The sequence below is a fragment of the Canis lupus genome, chromosome 24 (genome assembly GCF_011100685.1).
Source record: "Canis lupus familiaris isolate Mischka breed German Shepherd chromosome 24, alternate assembly UU_Cfam_GSD_1.0, whole genome shotgun sequence".
Classification (NCBI taxonomy): domain Eukaryota; kingdom Metazoa; phylum Chordata; class Mammalia; order Carnivora; family Canidae; genus Canis; species Canis lupus.
In genome coordinates, this window is record NC_049245.1 from 32075225 (window position 1) to 32098677 (window position 23453).

The 23453-nt window shown below is 43.8% G+C and overlaps 1 long non-coding RNA gene across 1 annotated transcript in view; it reads left to right on the forward strand.

Moving 5' to 3' along the window:
- The window catches only part of LOC119865672, a 125776-nt gene that overhangs the window by 66653 nt on the left and 35670 nt on the right, over nucleotides 1-23453 (forward strand). The window contains exon 7 of the long non-coding RNA XR_005377906.1: nucleotides 193-369. This is a non-coding gene — a long non-coding RNA (uncharacterized LOC119865672). The remainder of the gene's footprint in view (nucleotides 1-192; nucleotides 370-23453) is intronic.

Below are 23453 nucleotides of genomic sequence, written 5' to 3' on the forward strand. Positions count from 1 at the left end.
AAAACTGGTCTTTGCAGGTGTGCTTAAATTAAGGATCTTGAGATGAGGAGAGTATCCTGGATTATCCAGGTAAGTCCTAAATAAAACACAAATGTCCATGTAAGGAGAAAGGTAGAAAGGTTTCACACATACCCTTTTTCTGTCTTTATCTCTATCTCTGTCTCGATCTCTGTGTCTGTTTCTTTGGAGAAGATGATGTGAAGATAGAGCTGAGAGAGATTTGAAGATGCTGGCGCTGAAGATTGGAGAGATGTGATCATGAGCCAAGGAATGCCAACAGCCACCAGAAACTGAAAGAGGCAAGGGATAGATTCCTTCCTAGACCCTCTAGAGGAAATACCGCACTGACCACACCTTGATTTCAGTCTGGTGAGACCAGTTTCAGACTTCTGTCCTCCAGAAACTATAAGATAATAAATATCTGTTGTTTTAAGCCACCAAACTTGTAGTAACTTGTTATAGCAGCCCTAGGAAACAAATATAGGGGATGTTTGATCATTTTTGTGGCTTGGACAATGTCCTCATTTTGGTCCAAGTTGATGGGTTATGGGTAGAATTGTGTGCCCCCCAAGTTCATATGTTTTGTTTTTTAAGATTTTATTTATTTATCCGAGAGGGAGAGAGAGAGGCAGAGACGCAGGAAGAGGGAGAAGCAGGCTCCATACAGGGAGCCTGACGTGGGACTCGATCCCGGGACTCCAGGATTATGCCATCGGCCGAAGGCAGGCGCTAAACCGCTGAGCCACCCAGGGATACCCCAAGTTCATAAGTTAAAGTTCTAACCCCTGGTACCTTAGAGTGTGCCCCTATTTAGAAATGGCCTAGTTGCAGACACAGATGAGGTCAATACACCAGGCCTCTAAACCAGCATGACCGGTGTCTTCATAAAAAGGGGAAACGTGAACACAAAACTGCACCCACAGGGAGAAGACCACATAGAGATTGGAGTTATGCTGCCACAAGCCCAGAAACTACCAGAAATTAGGAGACAGAACAGAAACAGTTCCCTTCCTTTACACCTTCAGAGGAAGTATGGTCCTGCAGACGCCTCCAGAACTGCCAGACTAGAACTTTCTGTTACTTAATCCATGTGGTTTGTGGTACTTTGTTACGACTTTCCAGCAAACGAATCAGTTCAGAGATGATTACAGAGTGGTCTTGCTTTTGTCTTGCTCACTCATGGTCACAGGTGACCTTGTTTGACGTTGATATTCTATGAAATGGTTTATGTTCAACAGGAAGACAACAGTGTCTAGTTGTGAGTGCCAGGCCAGCGCTGCCAAATGTCAGGGACTGCTTTTTTCTTTCTCACCACAAAATCTTTCCTCATCTGATAAATTTCCATTTTTAAAGACAACTCTTTAAGCATTTTAAACTGATTAATTATTTAAAAAACATTAAATCTGCAATCCAGTTGGCATTTATTCTGGAGTGAGGATGGGGCAAAGGGGTATGGCCTCAAGTAGAGGCCACTATCAAAGGGGTTTGAGGTCCAGACTTGGCTGAAGTCTGTATGAACCTGAGTTTTCCACAAAGCTATCTCAGACCAATCCCCTCAAGCTGGTTTATACATAGAAGTAACCTCAGAACAATCCTTCAGAGCATTTAGGGAGTAGTTTCTTTCTGTCTTCCTTGTCACTCTTGACTGAAGGAAAGGTGTCAGCCCCCTTTTGTTAGAACAGGCCATGGCTGTGAGTGCCTTCTTCCTACAGCCATTAATTCGGAAGATAGGCTCATCAGCAGAAAACCCTCCCAGAGCCCCACATGCCCCGGGCATCTCCTCCATCTATTTGGATAAGTGCAGCTCAGGATCAATTATGGATGAGGCTCTATGGGAGATGAGTAAGTGGGCTGTTGTCTACTTTGAAAAATTAATGGGATCTGATTAACACAAGACCACACTCCTTCTTCCTCAAGCTGGAGAGGCTCACATGTCTGTAGAACAAGGGGGCGGGGGTGGGGGCAGCAGCCCCTGTGTCTGTGTGGAGTTAGATTGGATTCATGGAGTCATGCTTTGGACTTCTCTACCCCCTTGACGGATGAGAATACTGAGGCCCATCAAGGTTAAACAGTTTGCCCAAACAGCAAAGAAAATAGTCAATTACTGTTCTTTTTAAAATAAAATTTTTTAATATGGAAAATTAAAAACCTATGCAAAGTAGAGAGATAATATCATGCACAGACATTCTCAAACTTTTTGGTCTCATTTTATACTCTTAACAATTTTTGAGGACCTTTAAGAGCTTTTGTTTCTGTGGCTTGCATCTATTAATATTTTCTGCATTCAACATTAAAACTCAGACTTTAAAAATATTAACTCATTTAAAAATAATAATGTCATTACAGGTCAACACAAATAACTTTTGTCCTTGATAATTTATTTCTACTCTAAGCTTTTATTTTTTATTTTTTTATTTTTATTTTTTTTAAAGATTCTATTCATTCGCTCATAAGACACACACAGAGAGAGGCAGAGATGTAGGCAGAGGGAAAAGTAGGTTCCTCGCAGGAAGCCCAGGGTGGAACTTGATCCCGGGACTCTAAGATCACGCCTTGAGCTGAAGGCAGATGTTTACTGCTGAGCCACCTAAGCATTACTCTACTATATAAGCTTTTAGATGACAGTTATACATTGTCCATTAGATTTTACTTTATTTTATTTTGTCATTTTGTGGTAAAATGTATCCAAAATTTACAGTTTTAACCAGTTTTCAGTGTATAGCCCAGAGGTATTAAGTACATTCATAGTATTGTGCAACCATCACTACCATTCATTTCTAGAATGTTTTGTCATCCCATTCTAAAACTCTGTCCCCATTAAACACTAACTCCCCATTCTCACCATCCCCAGCCCCTGGGAACCACCATTCTTCTTTCTGGCTCTATGAATTTTATTACAGTAGGTGCTTCATATGAGTGTAATCCTATATATTTGTCCTTTTTTGCCCATCTTTAATCACTTAGTGTCTTTAATCACCTTGTCTTCAATGTTCATGTTATAACATATATCATGTTGTAGCATATATCAGGGTTTCCTTCCTTTTTAAGACTGAATAATATGCCATCATATATATAGACCACATATTGTTTATCCATTCATCCCTGGATGACCATTTGGGTTGTTTTCATCATTTGGCTATTGTGAACAGTAGTGCTACCAACATGGGTGCACAAATATCTCCTTGAGACCCTGCTTTTTTGTTTGTTTTGTTTTTGTTTTTGGATCTATTTGTTTGAGAGAGAGCACAAGCAGGTGAGTGGCAGTGGGAGAGGGAGCTTGATGCAGGGCTCTATCCCAGGATCCTGACCTGAGACACTTAACCGACTGAGCCACCCAGGCACCCTGAGACCCTGCTTTCAGTTTGTTTGTGTATATACCCAGAAGTGGAATTGGTGGGTCACATGGTAACCCCATGTTTTAAGGATTTTTTTAAGGATTGACTATACTGTTTTCCCACAGTGACTGCACCATTTTACACCCCCCCCCCCCAGCAAAGCACAGTGTTCCAGTTTCTCCACATCCATGCCAACACTTGTGGTTTTCACTTATAATTTTTTTAATGATAGCAGTCCTAATGGCTGTTAAATAAGTTTTTAATAAAAAATAAACTATTTTTTCCAAACAAAAAAATTAATAAGAAGAGAGGCATTGTTTTACATTTTGCAAATCCTTTGAATGTCTGACTTAAATAGGCACTGGGTTGCTTCTCAGATCTGCTTACGGTTGTCCAATTGCATGCCTTGCAACCTCTGGAAAATTCCACAGTACCCTCATGAGAGAGAAGGGGAAAGGTAATGACAGTGTAGTATTATTAGGAAGATAACTCTGTCCTTGCTGACTTCAGTTTTAAACATTTTTATTATTATTTATTTATTTATGATAGTCACAGAGAGAGAGAGAGAGAGAGGCAGAGACACAGGCAGAGAGAGAAGCAGGCTCCATGCACCGGGAGCCCGACGTGGGACTCGATCCCGGTTCTCCAAGATCGCGCCCTGGGCCAAAGGCAGGCGCCAAACCGCTGCGCCACCCAGGGATCCCTGACTTCAGTTTTAATTACCAACTCAAGGTCTATATGTTTCATCTCTTCTCCCTCCTGAGTCTCCCCCTCCATCAATTTTTTTAAAAAGATTTTTTATTTTTAAGTAATCCCTACACCCAACATGAGGTTCGAACCCACAAGCCGGAACCCACAACCCTAACCCACAACCCCAACCCACAACCCCAAGATCAAGAGTCACATGTTCTACCAACTGAGCCAGCAGGTACCCCTCTTCTTTCATCATTTTGAAGCAAATTGGTAACCAGCAGTTATTACCAGCATTGTATGGTGTGCTTTCTTGCATTGGCTTCTTAGTACTCATTACAGATCTGCTTTATTAGCATGTGTGAATATCTGGTTGTTCACTTGTGGGAACCAGGCTCCAGGGATGTTAGGAAATATTCCCAAGTTCATGTCTCTGGAAGCTAATGGTACACAAGATGGTGCCCAGGTCAGATCTTTATTACACACTCTTAAATTTGATTTCAGACCATAGGAGTTGTTAAGGCTGCCACTGGCTTGCTTCTTTTTCCCGTTGGAACTTTGGGGAAGGCATTCCCTACTTCTATCTTTCAGAGGCATGCGGGATACTCTTTCATAGATCTTCAAGAAGCCCTCTGGGCCTGGCCTCATACAGGCTGTTGGGCATAGAACTTGGTTAGATGATGCCATGTAAAGTAATTCTGGTCATTTCTTTGTATATAAGCTGAGAAATCACTTGCCCTCCCATTTGGAACCCCAGTCTGGGAGTGGAGGAAAAACAGCAGAAGGACCCACGGTGGTGGAGTTTGGTATGGTCTGCTCCAGTTTAAACCAGGATGCCTCCCCTCACTAAAGAATCTAGAGTTGAGAAAAGATGAAACTCCAAGGTCATATAGCCCTGACCACCTCTCAGGACAACTAGTCCATAGATGGTGCCCTCATTGTTGGGAAGCTCAGCTCATGTTAAGTAACATTCCAGGAACAACCCAGATCTGTGTAGTGATGGGAAGAACCCAGATTGGGAGTAGAGATTGCTAGGTATGAGATTAAGGTTGCCATGGATAAGCCCATCCCCCTTTGAAGTTTTGATTTCTTTGTTGTGAAGAGAGCTCATCTGTGGTACTTTTTACCACTAGAATTTTGGTTTATTTTCTGATTTGGCTCCTTTTCTCCAGAGTGACTTTTAAGTACTTGGAGAGAAGCTCTTGTGATACTTGCCCTTCAAGTATGGGCATCACTATTCCTCTTGGGGCACGTTCTCAGCTGCCCATCGAGGTACTACCTCTGGAAACACTCCTGTCTTCCTCTGGCTTCTTGTGGAGTTTAATCCCAGAACAGACCTCCAAGGGTTCCGGAAACAGTCCTGGATTCCCACAGATCTTGCTACAGCCCTGAACACCCATAGCTGCTTCATCTACTTTCTGTGACAACCCCTCCCCCCCCCCAACATCAATATAAGCTGTCCTCTGACTTTATAAAGACTTAGTGACTGCACAATCCATGAGACTTTCCACACCTTTGCCATATATCCCAGTCAGTTTTCAAATAGTGAGACCTTCTGACAGGAAGAAGACAGAAAAATAAAGCAGAAGAACTCCCCAATAATGTAACTGAGAGAGAGAGAGCTAGGGCTCAGACTGCCTCTTTGGTTTGGAAAGGGTGTGGATATGGCTAATCCGGTCCTGGCCTGAGAATCATTCCAGGCTGGCAGGCTGGACCGCCCATCTCCATGGTAACCGTTGTTATTGGTAACTGAATAAGCATCTCCAACAACAGGCTGGAGTGGCTGCTGATGGTTTTCCCTTCTAGTTGAAAGTGAGAGGAGTCAGTCTTTTTGCTGACTGATCCTAAATGTTAGGTTCTTTGCCCCCATTTTGGGATCTTCAGTTGACGTTGGGCAAACAGAAGCCAACCTTCTATTTCCCCTCCAACTCTGTGACCTAAGTGGTGGACAAATTGACTTCACATGTATTTTCCAGCTTTCTTCTGAAAGGCTAAGAAATCTGCTCAAGGACATCCAGCTAGTAAAAATCAGAATTTGAAGCTTGACTATCTAAAAGTCAAGTTTGACTATCTAAGATGCCACAGACTTGGAATTATTATGGAAGCCAAAGATTGGCAAGGTGAAGTGACTTGCTCACCCAGGCCACTGTCTCAGACTGCCTCTTCCCCCTGTCGCACTCTCCCTCCATCCTGGGAGGACATGTGCAGTGGCGCAGACCTGCTGCAGGAATGAAATTCAGACCACTCTCAGAGAGGACCTTTGGGTGCGCCATTATGTTTTATCACATCCCTCTCTGAGTACTCTCATTTTACAGAACATTTCAGGCTTACTTCCACTGATTGATTTTCCTGGGTGGGCTTTGGAATCACCTTTGTTGGGACTTAGATCTGATCCTGCTGAGATTTTGATTGTCAGGGCCAATTTGTGAAGGCCGTGCCACATGGAAACAAAAAAGAACCCAGAGTTCAGTGTCTGGCCATCTGTGTTGACATCCTATCCCCCCTTCTCAAGAAGGACCCTCATCTTTCTGATCTCTCAGTGGCTTCTGACACAGCTGACCACTCCCTGCATCGTGAACAATGCAGAGCCCAATGCTCTGGGCTCTGTGACTCCATCTCTCCCTGGTTTTCCTCTTGTCTCTCTGGCTGCTCCCTCATGGATCTTTGTGTTCTTCCTCATCAGCTTGACCTCTACACGTTGGAGTGGTTCAAGGCTTGGTTTTAGGTGATACCAGCCACCATGCCTATCTATGGCTTTGGTTCCCTCCTGTCCCTAGATCACACCTGTCTTTTGAGCTCGAAGCCTGCATTTTTCATGGAAGACTTTGCATTTTTCATGGAAGACTTTGTAGCTCTCCCTGGATATCCCTAAGACACCACAGACTCAACTCCTCCAAAACTCACCCTTCCCTACCAAAATTTGTCTCTCCTAACCCTCCCCTGCCTCCCTTCAATTCCAGTGTTTCCCATCATAGAATATGGTGCTACTCTCTCCTCAGTATTCTAGGCAGGAACTGGGGAATCATCCTTGACAGGTCCTCCCCCTCAAGTAATCCATCACCAAGTCCTGTTGTCCCTAAATTCTAAAAAGTCTCTAGAATCTGCCCATTTATCTCCATTCTCCACTGTTATGCCTGGCTTCCTTACCATTCTCTCTGCCTCCATCCTTCCCCAACTGTCTGTCCTGTATTCTCGTTAGAATGACCTTAAAATACAAATCAGGGCAGCCTGGGTGGCTCAGCGGTTTGGTGCTACCTACAGCCCAGCGCATGATCCTGGGGTCCCTGGATCGAGTCCTGCGTTGTGCTTCCTGCATGGAGCCTGCTTCTCCCTCTGCCTGTGTCTCTGCCCCTCTCTCTCTCTCATTCTGTGTCTCTCATGAATAAATAAAATCTTAACAAACAAACATAGCTGCAGACTATATTTTCCCCCTTGAATCTAGGTGGTGAGTTTTTCAACTAGGTACGGTGGAAATGATGTGGGACTTCTGACCCTAAATAATAAAAGGCCATGCAGCTTCTGTCTTGCTGGTGGAATGTTAGTCCTTGGTGTCCTGGGTCACCATCTAAGATGTTTTGATCATTATGAGGTCTCTATGCCACCAAGCCCAAGCCATGGAGAGTCTACATATTGGTATTTTGGCTGACAATCACAGCTGAGCCTGGCCTTTGAGTTATTTCAGACTAGGAACCAGATGTGTGAGTAAAGAAGCCTCTAGATGATTCTGGATTCCCCTACTTTAGCCCCTGAATCACCCTTGCCATTCATATCTTCTCAGCGGAGGCTTGAGACATTGAGGAACAGAGATACGCTGATCATGTTTCCTGTTTGAATTTCTGACCTACAGAGAGAATGAACATAAAATGGCAATTGCTTAGGGTGGTTTACTCAGCAGTAGTAACTGTACCAAAGTTCAAATCTTCCACAGCACATAGCTGGCACACAGTGACTTTTGGATGAGTGAAAAAATGGCTAGTGGTAATATTATTGTTGATATTATTTGGGAGGCAGGAGAACTGCTATTGGTTCCAAGTGACACGGTGCTTTCCTGATTAAACTTCTTACAGTGACTGGGAGCAGATGGAAAGGAAAGGGCCTGGGTTGTGTAGGGTTTCGGCTGTCATGGCATCCAGGTGGAAGGAGAGTCTCAGGGCAGGCCAGGGATAAAGCAGGGTGAACACTCCATGCATCAGGTCTCTACTTCAGCCTTTGTACCAGATTACCGAAAATTGGCCATGGTGAGTGGAGGCAAAGCCCATCTCTGACTTGATGGAGAACTTGGATAGGATTCATTCAACCTCCCTGGGCCCCATTTTTATACAGATGTTGGACAAGAGCCCAACAAAAGTTTGCTCCAATTCTATGGATCTGTGTGTAAAGACAACTAGAAGATCAGGCAAAGCTGCTCATAAGTAGCTCTGTGATCCAGACAAAGTCAGCAGGGAGGGTTGCAATTTGTAATTTTTTAAAAAAATTAACCAATTACATCCTCAATGTAATCAATTCCTAATCCCCTTGAAAAGTATCTTTAGGCATCTAATTGGCATATTTTAAGAGACATATTGGCTAGTTAGACATCAATTGACATCCTTATTAAATATCAATTAACACATTCCCTAACTTGATATTTAATTAGCTTGCTGTAGCTATTCTTTTAATAGTCAATTAAATGCTTAGAATATTCTTACAAGTTGACTCCACTGATCGCGATTATGTATGAATTCCCGTCATAAGTGGTTTTTAGTTAATTGCAGGGCAAGCTGATTCTGAGTATACATATCAGGTCTTTCAATAAGAATTTTAGAATCAATCATTAGATACTTAATGAACCGTCTTCCCAGTACTGATTATGAATAAAAGTCACGTCGGGCTCTGGGACTGTGGGCTATTGTGTTTTCATATGACTGTAGAAACTCTAGGTCAAACAGTCCATGCCCCAGCCTCTAGTTAGAGTCATGCTTCATTTAAAAAAAAAAAAATCGGAATAAAATACACATGGCATAAAATTTACCATCTTAAACATTTTTTTAAGTACAGACTTCAAAAGTGCTAACTACATTCACATTGTTGTAGAACCAATCTCTAAAACCCTTTTTATCTCACAAAACTGAAGCTTACTATCCATTAAACAATTCTCCATTCCCCCTCCCCCCACCTTTCTGCTTTCTGCCCCTAGGAATTTGACTGTTCTAGGTACCTCATATATAGGGAATCATACAATAGTTGTCTTTTCATGACTAACTTATTTCACTTAGCATAGTGTCCTCAAGGTTCATGCGTGCTGTAGCATGTGGCATAATTTATTTTTAAAGAATGAATAATTTTCCATTGTGTGTATAGACCACATTTCATTATGCATTCATCTCTCAATGGACACTTGGGTTACTTCCACCTCTAGGCCATTGTGAATAATATCGCTGTGAACATGGGTGCACAAATACCTCTTGGAGACCCTGCTTTCAACTCTATTCCCAGGAGTGAAATTGCTGGATCACATGGTAATTCTGTTTCAGTTTTTGAGGACATACTTCATTTTTAGGTTTCTTCAAGTCAATGCATTCTTTGAACACTTTGGGTAGGTGGACATTCCTTCTCTCAGGAGCTAATTCTGGGGGTGGGGGTTGCCGACCCAGGAGTAATTGTAGCCCAGTGGGGCTACTGCTATAGTAGTGGCATGCTGCAGCAGAGGCATGAGGAAAGAGAAAGGATACCTGTTGGGAGAGGTGTGCTGAGAAGAGGTAACATAGTAGGCCCAGGTTTCCCCTGCACCCTTGTCACTTCCACAGTGCTGGATGGTTCCCTCACCTTATACCATACTTTCCTCTACCGCTGGTGGTAATCTCTGAGTTCTTATCTGCCTGGAACTCTGCTACATTTTCTCACATCATCTGTCTGAAAATGAGGAATTGAGAGCATTTCCTCTGCTTTACACACAAAGATCTTGAGGCTCAGGAACACTAACTAAGCTGCCTGGGGTTCTATAGGGCTCAGAGCTGAACAGTCCTTGCCTAACTAACACTGTACCTGTGTGGCTACCCCCTACACTGTCACCACTGAGGAGCTAGGGTGGTCCTTAGGCAGAGGGGGCTTGCCTGGGGGCATCAGTGTTGTTGGAGCTGTCCATCTTGTGGACCAGCTTGGAGTAACTTGAATGGCCTTAAGGTCAGTAGCTGGACTGGTTAGTAGACATTGCAGGGTTCATATGAGAAAGGACTCTGACCTATCAGTCTTCAATGATGGGGTGAACAAGTTCCCAGAGGCAGTGAGCTCCCTGTTGTCTAATGTGTGAGCAGAAGCTAAAGGATCATTGGACCACTTGGGAGCAGGTTGCACTAGGGAGTGTTTTGGGTTCACAAGCAGTTCACACTCACAATCTTTGCATTTACTGTTCTTTGTGTTTGAAGAGCTCCTCATATGTGCCTTCTCGACTTTCATATCTCAACTTTAATGGCCCCTCCTCAAGGAAGTCTCCCTTGATTACTCACTCAAGGTAGGTTTCTTCTCCCACCCTGCTATTCTCTATTTCAGAGGCCTGATTCCTACATAACATTTTTAACAGTTTATCATGATTTAGTTTGTTTGCTTGCTTGATGTCTGTACCCCTGATACAGACCAAGTTGTTTTGTTTACTATCTGTATCCCGGGGCCTGGCACATAGTAGGATCTCAACATGCATTTTTTTGGATGGATGAATAGATGGATGGATGTACAGGTAGGTGGGTGGATGGATGGACAGATGGATAGATTGATAGATGGGTGGGAGGATGGATGGAAGGATAACTTCCCAGGGTTTCAGGTTCAAGCTTCTCTGTGGGTTCAGGACACATCCATATGTATTCATTTTCTGCAGAGGGCTTCATTTTGTGTGGTTTCATCTTCAGTTTCCATGGGTAGCTCTCTTTAGGGAGTTACTGTAATTAACTGATTAGGACATCATTACAAGAGAAAATTTTTGTTTTTTAACCCCAGAATTAACCACTTGAACTTTGATGATGAGGAAAATCAGAGACTGGGCAAATTCATTTGAACATAGTTTAACAAGCTTTCAGCAAGTTGGCTGCTAACAAGAATGTCTGTCTTTCACATCCAGATCTCCTCTGAAGGGTTCCCCCTGAATGTCCCAGAGTCATGGCCAGCTCTCTTATTAGAGTGTGGCCTAAAGACCTCTGGAGAGATAGATTCACTCTGAGCTTTGTTAAAATGTAGATTCTGCGGCTTACCTCAGACCTGCTGAATGAGAACATTGGAAGTGGAGCCTATTGGGGGAATTTCTGAAGTACCCTGAGATGATCCTGGCTCCAGGAGGGTTACTGTTTAGGCAGCTGGGAGACCATCTAGTACAGACCCTATCAGATGATGAAATTGAGGCCTAGAGAGGAGCAGTCACCTACCTGAGATCATACAGCAAGTCTATGGCCCAGATCAGACGAGAATCTTTTCTTTCTTCTGCTAGACCTTCAGCTTCTTCCTGATAATGGGCAAGAGGGAATAGGATTTAGGGTTAAAATAATCATAGCGCTCCTAACCTTAAATTTATATTTAACAGTTAGCCCCAATTTTCTACGAATAATGTCCATTAAATAATTAATGTTCCTTAAAATAGTCTCTGCTCCCTCATGCCTTTTTATTCCTGGAACATCAAATCCTTTCAGATCATCATTAATTAAGATGCTTGATGGCCTCGAGAGGTAGCCAGACACCCACAGAAACTCGGTAATTCATTCTGAATACCATGAGACACAGTCTGCATTCCATAATTTTCCCAATTCAAAGACTGCTAAGGGAATGAGGAAGAAGTGGGACTAGAGAGAGACTGCCATGGATCCAAAGGCTGCCACACACCAGGCAGTGTGCAGAGTTGTTTCCATGCATTTTGGTGTGTCAGTCTCACAACCTGGTACAGGAGAATTATCATTTTACCAATTAAGGCCATGGAGGCTTAGGATACAGGGCAATCTCTTCAGCACAGCAGTGTTTGAGGGAGCGGTAAATATATGTCACTTTCTCACCTCTTGAGATCAACTTGTCCTATGCTGTTTTTAAAACATGATTTGCTGTTGTTTGATCGTTCCTTGACCATCTTGGCTGAGTGGAAATGAGGGTGTTCATCCTGGGATGATGTAGGGATGAAGAAGGGTCTGCAGAGTTGGAGTGTGGGGTCGGGCAGAGGCCATGCTGCAGAGACCCTTTCTCAAGCTGACTAGTTATTTGTAAGTCTGATTTGTGTTATTTATAACTAAACTTCCCTTACATCGATCAAGGCCTTCATAGGTTCCACACACAATCATCCCTACCTGCTTGTTCTTTCATTTATTCAACAAATATTTATTGAGCACCTGCTATGTGCCAGGCGCTGTCTCAGACACTGGGGAAATAGCAGTAAGCAGGAAAAAACTTTGTGGGTGACACAGACAATAAATCAGCAAGCAAATTAATTAATGACTCACTGTGACCCATGTGATGGAGGTCACAAATGTTGCTGTGGTTCAGGCATTGAAGAGGTAGGCCAATTCAGATAGGGTAGTTAGGGAAGGCCTCTCTGAGGGTTAGAGATTTTAGGCTGAAGGACAGGAAGTAGCTGGCTGTTCAAAGATTTTTTTTTAAGATTTTATTTATTTATTCATGAGAGACACAGAGAGAGAGAGAGAGAGAGGCAGACACACAGGCAGAGGGAGAAGCAGGCTCCATGCCGGGAGCCCGATGTTGGACCCAATCCCGGGTCTCCAGGATCACGTCCTGGGCTGTAGGCGGCGCTAAACCACTGAGCCATGGGGGTTGCCCTCGAAGATGGGTTGTAAGGGTGCTCCATATGTGCTGAGGCTCAGAGCTTAGGAAAAGCTTGCTATGTTTCTGGAACCCAGAGGAGACTCCCACTGCTGCCTTTTGTGGTGGGAGAGTGAGGGTGTGGGGAGGATGGGCACGTGGGTCTGGGCCAGGTCCAGAGGATCAGAGTATGAGGGCTGTTTAGCCCTGGGTAAAGAAATGGGGGCCACAGGAGGGGTGGGAGCAGAAGAGTGACATGAACTGCCCTACATTCTGAGATCCCTCTGGCTCCAGAGTAAACTGAACATGGGAACAGGTGGCTACAGGGAGTCCAGGTGAGTGGTGCTAGTGGCCTGGTCTGGGGATGGAGTAGTGAAAGCATGAGCCAAGCTCACACCCAGATATATTTGGTGGAGGAAAGGACACCCACCAATGCTCAATTCTGGCTGTTTGGAGGCTCCCCCTGAGCCACAGAGGGGACTTCTCTCCCATCAGACAGGTGACAACACAGAGGCCCCCAGAGGTGAAGTTCTCTCCAGCACCTGCAGCTCTAAGCAAGGCCTTTGTCCCCCTGTGTGGCCCTGCTGAATCCAGGGACCTGGTCTGCCAGGAAGTAGATTAATCCATTTTAGGAGAGATCCCTGCCCTGTAGGCGCTGAGGGCTGACATAGCCTCTGTTTATAGTAAGCCCCTCTCTTGGGTTCAGATAGGTGTGAGGTCCAGCTGGCTCTGAAGGAGGTCACAGTCCAGTAGGGGAGGGAAATAAGAGGACCAGCCATGACACAGTTAAATAACTACACTCAGCAAGAGCTGATGGTGAGCAGCAGGAGGCCTTCCTGGAGGAGGTGGTGAGGGAGCCATAGGACTAAAGATGTAGCCAGTAGAGATGTGAGAGAGACCAGTGAGAGTGGACGGTGGTGGCACATAGGTAGTGGGTGGGAGAGACCCTCCCAGGGGTGCTGTTTTGGGATTGAGGATTAACCTTGTCTGTCTAGGCAGGGAGGCAGGAAACCTGGCTTATGGCCTCAATTCTGCCAAGTGACCAGCTGTGTGAAATGGCCAGTCACATTCCCTCTGTAGAGTTCCTCACACCAACTGAACCTCTACCGGGTACCTCTCAGCATTCCCCATTCATGGTAAAAATAATCTCTCCAGCCCTCTCAGAAGATTTATAAATCTATTTCATTTCTTTCATATGGCATATGTTAAAAAGTATTTAATTATTTAGATCAGCATACTATTTAAGATTGTATTACAAAGTTTATGTTTAATACAATCATTATACAGGAAGAGACTTTTTATCTTGCTCCTTTAAAAGAAACACACACAATATATTTTGAATTAATTATGTAACAAACTTGTACAGTTTGCTGACAAATATATCTTTAAATGAGGTATCATGTTTGATTGGAGAACAAATCCATGTTAAAATGGAGATTGACATTTAATCGTGTTCATCATCAAAACAGGAACATTGCTTTCATGGCTTGATGTTAGGGATTTTTGCATTTTGTGGCTAAAATGAAAGGCCTTGGCTTATTAGTTAATTTTGAGGTTTTGTCTCAAATTAACTAAATAGGAGTGAAGGCTTCAGGCTGGTGTTGGTAAGACCTAGTCAGGGAACACATTGTGGGTTCATTTCTTCCTCCCAATAAATGGAAAGCTGAATTGGTTGTACTCATGTCTGAATTTTCTCCCTTTATAATTGGTTTTGAAGGTGCTAGAAGCATATGGATGTGCTTTTTAAGGACTGTAATCAGATGGCACAGTGAATGTTACCATAAGGCACATACAGTGAATTATCATAATTTCAGCCATGTTCATTAACTTGTATTTCACATTCACTGTTGTCAGACTTCCTGTCCCTAACCAAATTCTGTTGTGGATATAAATGAAACAGGGTATGAGTAAGAACGTGAACTTGAACTGTCATACAGCCCAAATCTTGCAAACAAATGTGAAATTACAACAGTGATAATGTTCTACATAACATGCTTATTACAGTGCCTGGAATATACCACTAAGTTTTCCATAAAGGTTCACTATGGTGATGCTGATAATTAATGCCATGAAGGAGAGGGACATGGTGCACAATGTGTATGTTATGGGATTTAGGCCAGAAGTGAGGGCTGTAGAGCTAAATTTCTGTGTGACCATGAGCCAACTGATTAACCTTTCTGTGCTTCAGTTTCTTCATCTGTCCGGAGATGATTAAGATGCCCAGATGTAGATTTGTTGTGAGGTCTAAGTTAATGTACATAAAGTGCTTAGAATGTTCTGAGCACATGGTAAGAGCTAAAAATGTTACTTCAAAAAATCATCTTCATCATCATTTTACTGTCATACTGTTATGTCAAGGGAGGCTTTGCGGAGGAAACGACTTCAAGCTGAGCTATGAAAGATGAATCAGTGGTAGCTAGGCAACAGTAGAAGGGACAAGCATCCCAAGCTGAAGGAACAGTATGTGCAAGAAGCCCTATGGGGGGGAAGGATGGTAGTGCATTTGGGGAGTGAACAAAGCCAGTGGGCCTGCAGCTGAGTGATCAGGGGAGAGTGTGGTGGGACATAAGGCTGGAGAGAGAAGCTGGAGCCAGAGCAGCTAGAGGCTGGGAGGCCTACTAGGGAGGCTCTACTAGGACTTTTGTGTTAATCCTCAGAACAGTGAGTGCCAACCAAGAGTTTTAAGCAGGAGGGCAGAATCCAAATCTGATTTGCCATTTGAAAAGCTCCCTCTAGTGGCATTGGGGAGAATGAATGGGAAGAGCCCAAGAAGCTTTGGGGGGGAGGGTGGGACTAGTCAGGAGAGCAGAGAAGACTAGTTGGTGGACCCACAGGAGCTGGTGATGAGTGGGGTCGATGTGAGATGTGAGGAAGAGGGTAGAGGAAAGGCCAGCATCCTCTTAGTTCATGCAGCTATTGGGTGGACAATGGTATCTGAGAATGATGGTGGTGAGGTGAGTTGCTTTATCTCTCTGAGCCTCAGTTTCGTCATCTGTACCCTCCATCCTGTTGTAAGGATTATTAAGTAAGAGAACATATGAAAGTCGACACAGCCCCTAAAAATGTGTCTTCTTCCCCCAGCCCCAGACTCAGCACTCAAAACCTGCCTCTCAGCTATCATGGGTATGGGTAGAATGGAGTGTACCTATCATCCACATTTATGTCTCTTGGTCTTCTTTTCTCATCTGTAAAGTGGAGTTCAGAGTCTCTAACCCAAGGGTTTCTATGAGCCCCTGAAGGATGACAAAAGTGAAGGAGCTTCCTTCCCATGGAAGGCTATCCTCCTATGGATTATGGTCAGTCAGGGATGGGCAGGCCTGGGAATGTCCCTGAAACTTACTCTCTTCCCACACCCTCTCTTTTGCAGCACGCTCCAGCATAGCCATTTATGTGTGCACAGTGTACTTGGACACACATTGGAGCTCACACATATCTCCTGACACATGCACACACCCACATAGTACCCACATCCACACACCCCTCGAGAGATTTTAACTGAGGTCTACAGAGCAGTGCTGTCCATCAGAAACATAAGGCAAACCATATATATATAATTTTAAAATTTCTTTTTAAAAAAATATTTTATTTATTTATTCACGAGAGATGGAGAGAGAGGCAGAGACACAGGCAGAGGGAGAAGCAGGCTCCATGGGGGGGCCTGACGTGGGACTCGATCCCGGGTATCCAGGAAGGATCACGCCATGGGCTGAAGGTGGCGCTAAACCGCTGAGCCACCCAGGTGCCCTAATTTTAAAATTTCTTGTAATTTCTTTCACATTAAAAAGTAAAAAAGAAAGTGGTGGAGCTCATTTTAATACCATATTCTTTATAACCCAATATATCCAAAATATTATGTAATATATAATCAAAGTAAAAATTTATTAATGAGATATTTTAAATTCTTATTTTTTCATACTAAGTCTTAGAAATCCATTGCATATTTTACACTTTCAAGACACACGTGGCTAGTAGCTGCCATACTGGACAGCACATCTCTGGAGTGGAATTGGAAGGCTAGGCCATTGAGGGTCTGTGGGCCACAGGGGTTGGAGGTAAGCCGTATTCCCAGGGTGGCTTCCTGGGCTCTGCTACCTGCCACTTGGCCCTTGGCGAGGAGACAGGAACATCTGCCACATATTCAGTGTCAAGTGCCATCAAATTTAAACTCTCAATGACCCATAGGGAAGATGTACTATGACCATCCCCATTTTATAGGTGAGGAAACTGAGGCTCAGAAGGATAAGGGAACCTGCCCAAAGTTTCATCATCAGTAATGGGAGGAGCTGGATTTATTTCTGACCCTCTGGTAAGCCAAGCAAGCTCCACTGCTCAGCCAGATCTCTCACCAGCCTCCTGTCCTAGAGAGCCAACTGCCCTGTGGTTTAGGGTTACCTCAAATGCAACACACCCAATCTCAGCTTCAACTGGCCTGCGCTCTATCCCCTTTCTGGAGATGGAAGGCTCTCAGAGCTTAGAATTAGACTCCCAGAAATCACCCTGGACTTCTGCCCTTCCCTCAACCCAGGATTCACTTTCTCATTCATTCAACAAACATTTATTGAGCACCTACTATGACTAGACACTGTTCTAAGCTCAAAGGATAAATCTGTATACAAAATAGACAAAATGCTCTACTTTCTATCTCAAACTAAACAGTAAACATAAAAAATAAGCAATTGATATGTGTCAGAGGATGGTAATTGCTATGAAGAAAACAGAGCTGAGTAAGACAAACTGGGAATCTTGGCGAGGGGTGGGTTGCAATTTTTAATAGGTTGTCAGAGCATGCCTTTTAGGGAAGTGGACACTGAGCAAAGACTTTAGGGGATCAAGAGAACTAGTCAAGGTATATGGGAGGGAAGAACATTCCAGGAAGGGGAACAGTCAGTTCACAGGCCTTGAGGAAGAAATGGGCCTTGCATGTTCATGGAAGAGTTGAGTGTGGGTGCAGAGGAGTGAGAAGAGGAGAGAGATGTTAGTACATGAGGTAGGAGAGGAAATAGCAGGGAAAACATGCAGGGCTTCATAGGACATTGGCTTTTACTCTCAGTGAAGTGGGCAGAGAAGTGAAGTACTCTGATCTGGCCTCTAAAAGTCTCAAGAGGGGAGGCAGGGAGACCAGTTAGGAGGTTGCTGCCAAATACAGGTGAAAGAAGAGGGCAGCTGGCATCAGAGGTAGGTGGGAGCGGAGTTATGTTCAATTTGGATTGTGTTTGGAAGGTTCAGGCAGCAAGGGCTTGCTGATGGATTAAATGTGCAGTGTGGAGGGAGGGAGGAGTCCAGGGTGACTCCTCCACCTCATCACACCCCCCACCCCACCAACTGTGATGAGTTTTACTGTGTGGAGCGGGTTGGGGGATGACCAGAAGTCCAGTTTGGATGTATGGGAGTTAAAATGCTTCCCAGACACCCACGTGGAGACACTGCGAGGGAGTGGAGTTGATGGGGTTTGTCCATACAAGGTCTGGGCCGCTGCCACTGGCATGGAGGCAGAGTGATGCCGTGGCCTGGCATGTTGGCAAGGGCTGAGTCCCAGGGCCCTGGGTCAGAGGAGGGGACTGAGAAGCAGTGGCCATTGGAGTGGGAGAAGGACAAGGAGGACTAGGCTGCCATGGGTCAAGTGAGAAGAAGACTGAGTTTTAGCCAACACGGAGCTCATGTGAGACTGCCCTTCTCCAGGTCTCGGTAGTCCACCTTTTGCCCCCATTGATAGTCTGAAAAATGGCTTCCAATGACGTCAGCTCCTAATCCCTGGAATCTAATGTGGAAAAGTGGTCTTTGCAGATGTAAGTGAGTGAAGAATTCTGACATGGGAAGTTATTCAAATGTGGTCTTCGCAGACATGATTGAGTGAGGATTCTGAGATGGGAATTTATTTAGGTGGGCCCTAGGTACAATTACAGCTATAAGAGGGGGGCACAGGGAAACTGACACAGGGTGAAGGACAGTGTGAGCGCAAAGGTGAGCTTGGAGTCTGGGCAAAGTGAGTCTCTCTCTTTTTTAGATTTTATTTATTTATTCATGAGAGACACAGAGAGGCAGAGACACACACAGGCAGAGGGAAAAGCAGGCTCCCTGCAGGGAGCCTGATGTGGGACTCCATCCCTGGACCCTGGGATCAGGCCCTGAGCGGAAGACAGACGCTCAGCTCAACCGCTGAGCCACCCAGGCATCCCCAGCGTGAGTCTCTTTATGCGGCTCCTAGGAGCTGGAAGAAGCAAGGAGTGGATTCAGTGCTGTCCTGCTGACACCTTGATTTCAGATTTCTGGCCTCCAGGACTGTGAGAATAAACTTCTGTTGCTTTAAGCCACCAGTGGTGTGGCAGTTTGTTACAGCAGCCCCAGGAAACAGATGCACTCCCTCTGGCATCAGATACCTTTCTTGCCCTCATCTTAGTCATCAGCATCCAGCAAATGTACCAGCCTCAGCACCAGACTCCTGCTCCTGCCTCAGCACCAGACTCCTGCTCCTGCCTGTCCCCAGCACTCCCCTTCACTCACACCTGACTTCCCTCCTAAATTCCATAGCACGGAGCCCACATTTAGTAACCTGAAGTGCAGGACTTTTCCTGACACTGCCCGCCACTACTTCATGTGCATTTGTGCTACTGCCGTCACCAATACTGCTGCAGCAATCGACATGTTCTCTCAAGCTTCTGAGCCTTTATACTTGCTGTTCCCTCTGCCTGGAGCCTCTTCTAGCAGATATCCCCAAGTATCTCCATGGCTTGTTTCCTCACTGACTTCAGGTCTTTGCTCAAAGACCTTCCCTGATGACCAATTTTAAAGAGCAATCCCCTCTTCTTCATGTTTCTGATGCCCCCACCCAACCTTGTCTTTCTCCATTGTACTTCTCACTACCTATGTATTTATCTGTTCATTATCCATTACCTCCCACTAAAATTATATTCCATAGGGGTAGGGTATTTAGACTGGGTGCCTTAGACAATGAACATTTATTTCTCATAGTTCTGGAGTCTGGGAAGTCTAAGATCAAGGCCCTGGCAGTCAGATTCCATGTCTGGTGAGAACTCTGGACTCTCATCCCTTTATAAGGGCTCAGATCCCATCATGGGGCCTCCACCCACATTGATGTCATCCAAGCTGAATCACCTCTGAAAGGTCCCACCTCCAATACCATCACACTGGGGATTAGGCTTCAACATAGGAATTTGAGAGGGAAACACTCATTTAGTTCATAGCAGGAGGATTTCAGGGTGATCTATAAGTCCTTCTGGGACCCTCAATCCCTTGCAATCTTCAAGGTCAAACATTCCTAACCTTTCTGAGCTGTGGACCTCTTCCTCTCTTCCTTCCAAGCCTTCTAAATACATAAAATGAATTAGACTACAAAGGATTCCAATTATATTAAAATATCAAAATATTACAAAAACAGATTTTTGATACAGTAATAAATGTGCTTCTTTATTAATGCACTAAATACCAAGAGCTAGGGACAGGTCTAATTAGTGTCATAATTTTGAAGCAATGATAAGTGTAAATAATCTTTTAAGATAGCAGCAGTGATAGTAATGTGACATGAAAATATCTGTGATTTCTCTTGGTGACAGTCATGGGCACTGCAAATACTGTGGTTTGTTGTTAGCATTCACAGGGGAAGGAAATGATACATTTCAGTTAGAGGTGAGTGAAGAGAAAGATATAATCATTTTTCACTTCCAAATTTGCTAACCCTCCCCCACTCCATGAAGATCTCCTGTCTTTCCTGGAGTTGGAGGTGGGCCAGGAAGGGCTCGGACCCCAGGATCTTTCAGCACAGAGAGGTGCTCCAGAGGAGTGTACCCTCCATGGCTAAAATGGGGAGCAGTAAGAGGCAAGCCCCAGCAGCAGGCAAACCTGAGATCTGTACAGGCCCCTGCCTCCCTCCAGCCCTGGTGAGTCACAAAACGTCCTTTCTCAGGAAGACCAAATATAAACAGTTCAGGATTATCTTGAGAACAAGATGTTTGTTTACTTTTTAAAATTGCAGACACGGCAAAGCACTCAGGCCTACAATTGCAATTAATAGTAATTTAGGTCAATCTCTCCTGGGGTGAAGCTTCATTTTGATTTTAGAGATAAAGACAAATCTTTCCCTTGTTTTGTGTTCAGGTAACATTATGTTGCTTATCTCTTCTGAGTCACCGATATTTGAATTCTGCCCCCCTCAGATTGTATGAACAATACATACTCATTGTAAAAATTTCAAAACACTACAGAAAGTGAGATTTCCCTCTTTTTAACTCCTTCCCCAGAGAGAGCCACTGATAATGGAGTAGAATACATGATGCATGCTTTTTGTCACCACTCAGGTACTTATCACATTACCCTACATAGAATTTTTTTCCCAAATAGCATCCTATGAAAATTGTTCCACAGCTTATACTTTTTGCCTAAGATATCACAATTATTGTTTGTTTGTCTCCTCAACTAGGAATTTGAGGTTAAAAAGGGGAAACCTGTACTTTATTAGTCTATAAACCTATACCTTGCCCAATAATTTGTACATAGTAGGATTTAATAAATATTTGCTCAACAACCAAATTAATGAATAAATGATTTTTTTTCCAAAATGATATCATAAATACCTTTCTGTGTCTACTGAATGATGCTTGCTTCATTGTTTCAGGGTTGCTGAGAATTACATTGTGTGGATGCGATGAGCTCTTTCAGTAATCACTAATAGGTACTTAGACTTGGGTTATTTCCAATTTTTCAAGTTTATATCTGCTCTGCACTGAATATCCTTATAACATATAAGTCTCTGCATACCTCCTTATGTAGTTTTTAGACTCTCAGAAAGGCTTATTTTGAGATATTGCCAGATTGCCCTTTCGATAGGTTGTACCAAATTATAATACTATCACCAGAGAATCTTCTTTTCTGTTCTCTCACTAACACTGAATATTAAAAAATGTACGTATTTTTGAAATTTCAAGCTTACAGAAAAGTTGCTAGAACAATGCAAAGGGCTCACCCAGATTCCCAAATTGTTAACATTTTATCACATTTATGTTCTTTCCATTATTTTTTCTCTGAATCTTTGGAGGGCAAGCTGCAGACATAATATCCTACCATCTCTAAACATTGCAGTGTTTATTTCCCCAAACCACATTCATTTTTCTATGTAACCTCCATGCAACTCTCCAAAACAAGAAACCAGCTTTGGTGCCAATATAACCATCTAGTGCACAGACCTCATTCAAATCAACTGTCCCAACCATGTGCCTTTTCTCTCCTGGTCCAGGATCTTCTCAAAGAATATGTATTGCATTTAGTTCTTACAGGCTTTCAGTTTCCTCCAATATGGAACAGTTCCTCCGTTTGCCCCCCTGTGTTCCTCCACAGTTCCAGAGCGTACGAGTCTTACATTCTCTAGGATGACCCTCAACCCAGATTTACCTGCTGTGTTTTCAGGTGTACTGAGGTCATGCTTCTTGGGCAGAAAGACCACAGAAATGATGCTGTGCAATTTCAGTTCCACTGTGTCGGGAGGTACATGGCAGTGATCATCCCATCCTGAAGATGTTATTGTTGGCTGCTGGTCGTGTTGGTGCCTGCCAGGTTTCTCTACCTCAAACTTATCATTGCCCTTTTGTCACTGACTGGTATGTTGTCTGAGATTATGTCAGTATTCTGTTCCTTGTCAAACCTCATGGATGGCTCCTGTCTGGATCAACCACCTCTGTGATGGTTGCCAATTGGGGATTTTCTATCCCCATCATTCCTTCTAGACTAATTTTAGCCTTGTGATGTAAGTAAAACCTTTTCCCTTTCTCCCATTTATTTGTATCAGCAGGAGCTATGGATCCTTATTTTATAATCCATTTCTATCATTACTTATTTTGATGCTCAGATTGTCCCAGATTTGCCCAGTGGGAGCCACTTCAAGGATGCAGTATCTCCTGTGCCCTTTTGACTTCTTTACCTTCTGGCACAAAGGGATATTCTAGGCTAATCTTTTCATCTTGCATTTTCCCTGACTCAGCCTTGGAATCAGTCATTTCTTTGATTAGACCCAGTTTATTTCAGTGATATTTAAAACCAAAATATGGGCACTCAGTATGCTCATTGCTACTGGGATGTCATTGCTTCTGTCTACCTATCTATGTATCTATATCATTGATGTAATCCATGTGTATATGTACTTATCTAGCTATCTGTATATGTACATGTACACACATATCATTTATTCATCTTTAAGCCATTTCCATATCTATTTGCATACATATTATAGAACCACAAGTTCCTATTGATTCCTCTGATTCCAATCCAACACCTCAGGGTTCTTTGGGTTCTTTCTATCCTTCCCTTTACGTTTGTAAATATCTTCTTAGGCAGTTAAAATCTTGGCTCTCTTTATTATCCTCAATAAATACTTTTTAAAGATCTCATTTATTTATTTGAGAGAGAGCATGCAAGAGCAGGAGAAACAGACTCCTGGCTGGGCAGGGAGCCTGACTCAGGGCTCAGTCCCGGGACTCCAGGATCATGACTTGAGCCAAAGGCAGATGCTTAACCCACTGAGTCACCCAGGCGCCCCATCCTCAATATTTTTACTTATTTGCTCAATTGATTTACTTTTTTGCTTGATGTAATCCATTTCCCCACTTGCTTTCTGTCTTCTTTGCCCACCAGCTCAGCATCTGCCTCACCATCCTGCGT